Source organism: Somniosus microcephalus, chromosome 15 (genome assembly GCF_052327205.1).
Source record: "Somniosus microcephalus isolate GS21.2 chromosome 15, FLI_Smic_1.0, whole genome shotgun sequence".
NCBI classification, from domain to species: Eukaryota; Metazoa; Chordata; class Chondrichthyes; order Squaliformes; family Somniosidae; genus Somniosus; species Somniosus microcephalus.
Window position 1 is genome coordinate 97466814 of NC_141001.1, and position 8366 is coordinate 97475179.

The window sequence follows — 8366 nt, forward strand, 5'->3', positions numbered from 1 at the left end:
TAAAGGTACATACACAAAAATTCCTCCCCTTTTAGATAAACAGTACGTAACATTCATTTAACAACTAAATAATAACTAATTACAATTACAATTTTCTCTGTACTATATACATCAACTGAAATAATCATTTATAAGTTCAGTCTTTGAGGAGGCTTACTGATCCTGACTGGATAGCGCCTTTCTCGAGTATCCTGTTCTTGCGGCGGAGTCTATTCTGGCTCATTGTCATTGGTTGGTTCGTCAGCTTCCAATACCACTGATTCTGAGGTAGACGCAATCTGTACTTCGGGTTCATTACCAGGTGCACATGCTCGTGGTATGGGTTTGGCTTGTTCCTGGAACTCTAGAATCTGGTCAGCATGGCATCTCACGATGCTCTCTCCAATGTCCACTGTGTACATTAGTGGTCCCTGCTGTGTGCATATCGTTCCTGGCTGCCATTTTTCTGTTCGGTAGTCGCGGGCCAAGACTGGTTGCCCTATCTTGAAGCTCCTGGTTGGCTTCTCATTGATGTGCTGGAATTGCTTATCTTCAACATCTCGTCTTATGTTTGGTTTGAGCAAATCCAGACAACATCTTAGCCTTCGGTTGAAGAACATTATGGCTGGAGCTTGGTTGGTGACTGCATGTGTCGCATTCCGGTAAGCAAACAAGAAATTATCCACCTTGTGTTGTAGTGGTATGTTGTCGTTATACATCGCCTTTATTGCCTTTTTAAAGGTCTGAACAAACCTCTCAGCCAATCCATTTGTGGCTGGATGATATGGGGCAGATGTGTAATGTTTCACCCCATTATTCCTCAGAAACCTCCGGAAATCCTCGGACACAAACTGTGGTCCATTGTCGGAGCAAATCTGTTCTGGCAAGCCATTCCTGGCGAAGATGGTCAGTAGGACTGCAATAGTTTTCTCCGTGGTGGTGGAGGACATTTTGATGACCTCTGGCCATTTTGAATGGGCGTCCACAGCGATTAGGAACATTGAGTCCATAAATAGACCAGCAAAATCAATGTGTACCCGTTGCCATGGAGATGAGGGCCACTCCCATGGATGTAGCGGGGCCTGTGGTGGAGCGTTTTGGACCTTCTGGCATCCTGTGCATCTCTTGGTCATATCCTCGATTTCTTTATCGATTCCCGGCCACCACACAAACGCCCTGGCTAGGCTCTTCATTTTTACCCCTCCCAGATGACCCTCATGAAGCTCATTGAGCACTCTGTCTCTCAACTTGGGTGGAATTACCACTCGGGATCCACACATCAAGGTCCCCCGGCACACTGACAGCTGTTCTCTCCTTGGTGAGAATGCTGGCAACAGTGAGTCGCCATGTGCTGGCCATCCCTTCACCGTCAAATCATAGACCCGAGAGAGTGTCGGGTCATTTCGGGTTTCCTTCTCTATACTTGAGTTTGTAACAGGTAGACATTCGACTATGGTCGAATGGAATATCTCAACAGGGTCCACTGCAGGTGCTTCCTCCACCTTAGGCAACGGTAGGTGATGTAAGCCCCCAAAGTGTGGACTGAGTGATATACACAGTCGACAACACTGGCTTGTTGTAAGAAAGACAGACCCAATAATTGAAGTAAAAACGGTTTATTCAGGCCTGGGGAGCTATGGCTCTTGCGTCCCAACACAAGGCTCCAACTCCACCGAATCTCTTGAGGTTCTCACAGTTATACAAAACTTAAGGCCCTGCCCTAAAGGCGGGGATAAGCTTATTAACATATACAGAATTATAGTTAAATTGTAATTATAAAACCATGACATTCCATTCTTCCAGTCGCTTACAAATCTCACATTTCGTCATCAGTTGGTCTTGTTACTTTCTCATGACCCGGGCCTCAATTTTATTACTTTACGATCGTCCATTTGCTGTTGTCAGATGGCTTGGTCTTTTTAAGTATTTCTCTAAGATAGTAGATCTTTCCAAAGCGGGCAATCCGCAGACTTTCTGTCTCTCTCTCTTAAATTATTTCTACAGAGCAAAAACACTTTAGTTAGTTAAAAGAATAGAACCCTGTTGAGCTTCACACTTAACAAACCCTTAAGTGCAAAGGTGTCGACTCGCGTGGCCGAACCCATATATCTCTCCCTCTTTCTAAGGGGTTGTTTTGACAGTTTTAATCTCTGAGCAGTTACCCCGTAGTCCTGTTTAAACCTTATCTGGGTTTATACAACTTTTACAGACTTCTATTGTTCAACTCGGAGCACGAATTAACCTATTCCCTCCATTTTGTATATTGGTGTTACAGATGAATCCTGGTTTGTTTTACCTTATTAAATCCAATTTTTAATATCTTACTTCAATCCCCCCTTTTGACCTTTGGACAATTGCTCCAAACAGGTCAACATGTATTTCCACTTCCTGGTGTCTGCCAGAGCGTGCACTCCCTGGCCTTCTACCAGTTTAGGTTATACATGTATATATATCTTATCAATTTGGAGGCCGACTTCCCCCTCTGTGGTATGGTGGTCTTTCCTTTACGGTGGGCTTTCCTTTAGGGTGGGCTTTCCTTTATGCACTCCGTCCGGTGTAACCATTCCCGGGGCCCCTTAGACCCTGCACTAATGGTTGAGGCTTTTCTGCTCAAGCCGGTCCCTCATTCCCACGTGGGGTGTGTGACGTGCCAATTCGAGACTGTCATCACACACCAGTCCTCATTCACCACCCTCCTTCTGCCACCCTCCTTCTGCCACCTCCATCTCACGGTTGGCCGGCCCGGTCATTAATTACCATGCCCAATTAATCCCATATAATTTCAGGGCTTCCCATCGCGTCTTACACCATTTGCCTTGGAGAGGCGGGGGAGTTGTCCATTCTTAACATCGCTACCTGCCCCTCCTCAGGCTCTACTTCCTTCACCGCACCACTTTCGGCCTTACTCATTCTGGCACAAAGGCACTGGAGAAATAAAAATACACAATATATCAGAATAACAATCAAGAGGAATATCATTATGCCTTGTACCACCGAGGCGCCCACAGTCCCCGACCATCCTGGTCCCCAATTATCAAAATATGAGGAAGTGGGTGAGTTTCCTCTAATGTTGCACTAATGTCTTTCTGTTGTTTCTTTAAGCCTTCTTCTATTTTATGATAGTACTTAAAATTTCCTCCGTTTCCTGCCGTAACTTCTGCCAAGCTTCCTCTAACTTAGGAATTGCCTTGGGCTCTGGTATGACATAAGTTTCAACCCTTTTTAGTAAGTCCCATATTATCAAATGACCAGGTTTTCCTATCTGTGTAGGTATCTTTAGACCAAAACAACGGTTTGGTTGGGGAATGGTATAAGCCATATCTTGATATTCATATTTCTGTTCAATTGTGGTGACACAAAATGTCCCGTTGTTCCTTGGTGCTACCCATGTCCAGTGTATCCCCTTGGGTGAACCTCGAGGGTGCAATTGGTAATTTTCGTAAATCCGTACTCTGATGTGTCTCCCTCGGTGGGGGGGTGTGTGCACACCCATGTCCTTCCCTTGTGGTGGCACCCGTCCACTACCACCCCCCTTTAGGTTTTATTCTTCTGTTTATTATCTTCATCCCTTTCCCAAAGTGTCTTGGTAGGGACATCATGATATTTAACCCACTTTCCCTTTGTACTTCTCCTATATTAATCACATCGTATCGGGGTTGTCCCCCTTCTGGGAATTGTGGGATGGCCAGTACAAAGCCAATCATCTTAGTCCATGGGGTCAGACAATCGCCTGCCCGGTGTACTTGTCCCATTTTACATTCCTTACATAGGCTTTTATTTGTGTCAATCCAAGGTTCCAGATCCTTATTAGTAATCCAATCAGGGATCTGTCCATTATTTATTTGCCTCATATTATGCTGAGCATTCGACAATAGCCATGAGCCCTACGTGGCACATATTAGTTCCTTATCGTTTTGGCGAGAAGCATTATTAAGTCTATCAATAATTGTATTGATTGTTTCTGCATGGGGGGCTACTATCTCTTCCACCCCCGACAATTGCATTATTGTTTGGTTTCCCTGCCAGTGTCAATTGCTGGCTATTTCCAGTAGCTTGTTTTAGTAACTTCTCTATTTTTGCTTGTAATTCTTCTACTCCTTCGTTTACTCCTTCTATGTCCAAGCTATTAACTGTTGCTAACCCGGCCGCATACCCTGCTCCGGTCGTTTCCAATACTCCCCGTTTCTTACATCTTTGTAAGATAGATTTTTCCTGTGGATCCTCTAATTGTTTTACCCACAGGGAGTTCCAGGTTTGTTTTGTATCTCAAAAGTACTCATATTAATGGCAAGCTTAGTAACTCTATGTGCTACAGTAAAATACACCTCATCCTGTGTTCTCCTTATTACTAATCCCCCTCGATAATGGCAATACTTATATTTATCCCTAGAATCAAGGCGAGGACGCTCCATCTCATTCCGGACGTCCAATGTTCCTGTAATTACAAAAAGGGGGCTGGTCGTCACCAGCCAGTTAGAATTATTCTGCTCTTATCCATTTTATCAGTTCAAAATGCTGTACATCTGGTTCATTTCTTGTTCTGTGGCTCTGTCCCCAGACATACCTGAAGATGCAAACTATGGCATATAATATTATCATCATACACAGCCTATTATCATCATACACAGCCCTATCATTGATATATGTAGTAACTCCCCTTCCCATTCTTTATATCTTCTAGTATACTCCTCACTCTGTTAAAAAGGGCACCATCTCTGGTTTACTCATTGTCTTTCTTATATATTTTTAACTGAGTCCAGTGTTTCCACCTTCCTTTACCCGTTCCAGACCCATCTACATGAGCACATGTGTCATTATTCATTAATACTTCATAAGGTCCTGACCATCTGGGTGCTAGCCCTGGTTTGGCTGGTATTATTTCTGCTATCACCTTGCTATCTATTGCTAAGACCTCCTTCTGGTCGTCCCGTGTATCCTGTTCTCGATCCCGTATAATCTGTTGGTCTTTGGCCTCATGTCTCTAACTATCTGTCCAGATTTATCTTTGGGTAACAGGACAGCTTCCCAAGCAGCCTCCCTGCCGTTTGAGACGGTGCTGCAATTAGTTTATAAGATAACTTCCATTTATCAAATCCTAATTTTCCTTCTATCACTGTGGGGAAATATTAACTCAACATTAAGAAATTTACATTTAATAATGTCCAATGTCTTTAAATTCTGTTCAGTAATACTGAAGTTGTTACTTGGTGAACTCAAACAGCTGTCAGTGGAAAGGGTTAACTCCTTCGCAGGCTTTTGAAGGTGGAGCTAAACATTATTGCGTCACTTCACGCAACCCAAAAAAACATCCCTGACTGAAAGAGAGTTGTGGTTTCACACTTTGATTCAACATGAACATTTGGGCTTCATTGGTCAGATTCCCTCTCTCAGTTGATCGTTTAGCTGCCCATCCTCTTGTGTGCTTTAATTTATTATTACGGACTCTTTGGGTAGGAGAGAGGTTCCTACTAATTCTTTGATTATATTCTTGTCTCTTACGGGTCTTCTCCTGGTGTCATATATCCCTGCCTATACCTTTCTAAGGTTTAACTCTAGTCCCGCCTTCTATAAGGCTTCCAGTACCATAGTCAATTAAATATTGTAGAGGGACCTGCCACTATCAGATATTCTTGCGGAGTGGAGTTATCTTATTCAATTCGGACTACACCAATTTACATCAACCAGAATTTCACTGTGGCCACAATGAAAGTCTGGTTTTAATAGGTTAATTTACCTCATAACTTCAAGGTTAGATCTTAGACTGAAACTTAATCTTTCATTAAACAAACTTTTTGTTGCTCTTCTCAGTTTTTACACTCCAACTTAACTTAAATTGTAATAGGTTTTTTTCATTCTGAGGGCACAATCTTATTTGCACATTCTTAAACTTCCAAAATCCCCGACAAGACAAAGGGGTTAAATGCTTTTACTTTAACACAGAGAAGTGGGTGGAGCTACAACACACAGCAGACAGTTCTTTTTCTTAACGGACAGATTTTCAGACAAAGGAATATTGAATCCTCTTAAACATTCCTAATCAGGAAAACATCCACACTCACACATTTTTGTACAAACTGTAATTTCAGCATATGTCTAAGGTTCCTTTCACTCAGCAAATCTCGTGTTTTACTTGTCTTGGTACAGATGCTAATAACTTCCATGTTGGTAAAGCTTTAAGTTTATCTTTTCCTTCCTTTTTAAATCTGTGACTCAACAGCTTTCCCTAGTTTCCAAATCCCTGTTTGTTTGTTTTTTTTTGCTGGGGTTTCAAATTGGTTCGCCTGCAAATTAGATCTTTTTCCTTCTTTATCTCTCCCTTCTGTTTCAATTCCTTACATTATCTGTTGCCTCTTTATCTTTAGCTCCTCCCTACCAAGCCTTTGGCTCTCTGCACTGTTTCTTTTTATTTTCCAGGAGTCGGGTTATAGAATCCAGGTCCTTTGAGGATTCTTCTTCCACCCTCTTAGTCATAGCTAACTGCTATGTTTCACGCATAATTCACGATGTTGAGGAATTAGGTTTGTACGCTACGTTGTTCGCCCCATAGCGTCACCTTCATTAGTTTCTTGCTTTCTATTAGTCACTTCGTTTCGTTAGACACACACCAACCCTTTAGTCCCGAGGTTTTGGTACTGTGGGGTCTGTAGCTCCCGGCGTCCTACTTGATCCTGGCCGTCACGTGGGACTACTGTCCTCTTAATTCAGGCTCAGGCTAGGTGCTGGGGACAGACCTCACCCTTGTCCGTTCTAACCTCTTTATGACCGTAGGGTTTTATCTCATTCACTCACCACGGTGCACCCATTCATTCAATTGTTGAGATTTCGCCATCTCACGGATAAAGAGGATTTCCCGCCTCCCCGGGGTAGGGGTCTTTCCGCCCCTGTCGGTTCGCCTACCTACGGCTAAATGAGGACTTCTCTGCCTCCCGGGGTTTTTCCGCCCCTGTCGGTTCGCCTACCTACGGCTAAATGAGGACTTCTCTGCCTCCCGGGGTTTTTCCGCCCCTGTCGGTTTGCCGCTATACGGCTTAGGGAACACCTTATCCCTATCTTTTTAACTGCCTTCAATTAAGGGTGTCTTTCTTTTTATAGTTCTTTTATACGTCGATTCTGACTCACCGTCTCGCCAGCGATTAACCCCTAATTTTACAGGTGGTAATTAAAACATACTCACCCGTCTTAGGTTAACGCTGTCCGAGAGTCTGGTTCAGAACGCATATCCCATCCTCGTCGCCAATTGATGTAAGCCCCCAAAGTGTGGACTGAGTGATATACACAGTCGACAACACTGGCTTGTTGTAAGAAAGACAGACCCAATAATTGAAGTAAAAACGGTTTATTCAGGCCTGGGGAGCTATGGCTCTTGCGTCCCAACACAAGGCTCCAACTCCACCGAATCTCTTGAGGTTCTCACAGTTATACAAAACTTAAGGCCCTGCCCTAAAGGCGGGGATAAGCTTATTAACATATACAGAATTATAGTTAAATTGTAATTATAAAACCATGACATTCCATTCTTCCAGTCGCTTACAAATCTCACATTTCGTCATCAGTTGGTCTTGTTACTTTCTCATGACCCGGGCCTCAATTTTATTACTTTACGATCGTCCATTTGCTGTTGTCAGATGGCTTGGTCTTTTTAAGTATTTCTCTAAGATAGTAGATCTTTCCAAAGCGGGCAATCCGCAGACTTTCTGTCTCTCTCTCTTAAATTATTTCTACAGAGCAAAAACACTTTAGTTAGTTAAAAGAATAGAACCCTGTTGAGCTTCACACTTAACAAACCCTTAAGTGCAAAGGTGTCGACTCGCGTGGCCGAACCCATATATCTCTCCCTCTTTCTAAGGGGTTGTTTTGACAGTTTTAATCTCTGAGCAGTTACCCCGTAGTCCTGTTTAAACCTTATCTGGGTTTATACAACTTTTACAGACTTCTATTGTTCAACTCGGAGCACGAATTAACCTATTCCCTCCATTTTGTATATTGGTGTTACAGATGAATCCTGGTTTGTTTTACCTTATTAAATCCAATTTTTAATATCTTACTTCAGTAGGCGTGACAGCCCATCAGCGTTTCCATGCTGTTTCGTACCCTTGTACTCTATGTCGTACTGATGTGCCCCTAGAAAAAGTGACCATCTTTGCAGCCGTTGCACCGTCATCACCGGAACGCCCTTCTTTGGGTTAAAAATGGAGACCAGAGGCTGATGATCAGTCAGTAGGGTGAATTTCTGCCCGTGCAGATAGTGATTAAACTTCTTCACCCCCCACACCAGGCTGAGGGCCTCCCTGTCAATCTGGGCGTAGTTACGCTCGGCTGAGGTTAACGAGCGCAACGCAAAGGCTATTGGCCTCTCTAAACCATCAAGGAATTTGTGTGACAGCACC

At 43.4% G+C, this 8366-nt stretch overlaps 1 long non-coding RNA gene across 1 annotated transcript; it reads right to left on the minus strand.

The window, feature by feature from the left end:
- Positions 1-1579: 1579 nt before the first annotated feature.
- On the minus strand, positions 1580-8024 carry LOC147107098 (uncharacterized). The gene is made up of 2 exons (XR_015081027.1): positions 2786-8024; positions 1580-1977 (listed from the first exon to the last, which is right to left on the minus strand). It is a non-coding gene; the product is annotated as an uncharacterized LOC147107098 (long non-coding RNA).
- Between the last annotated feature and the right edge of the window lie 342 nt (positions 8025-8366).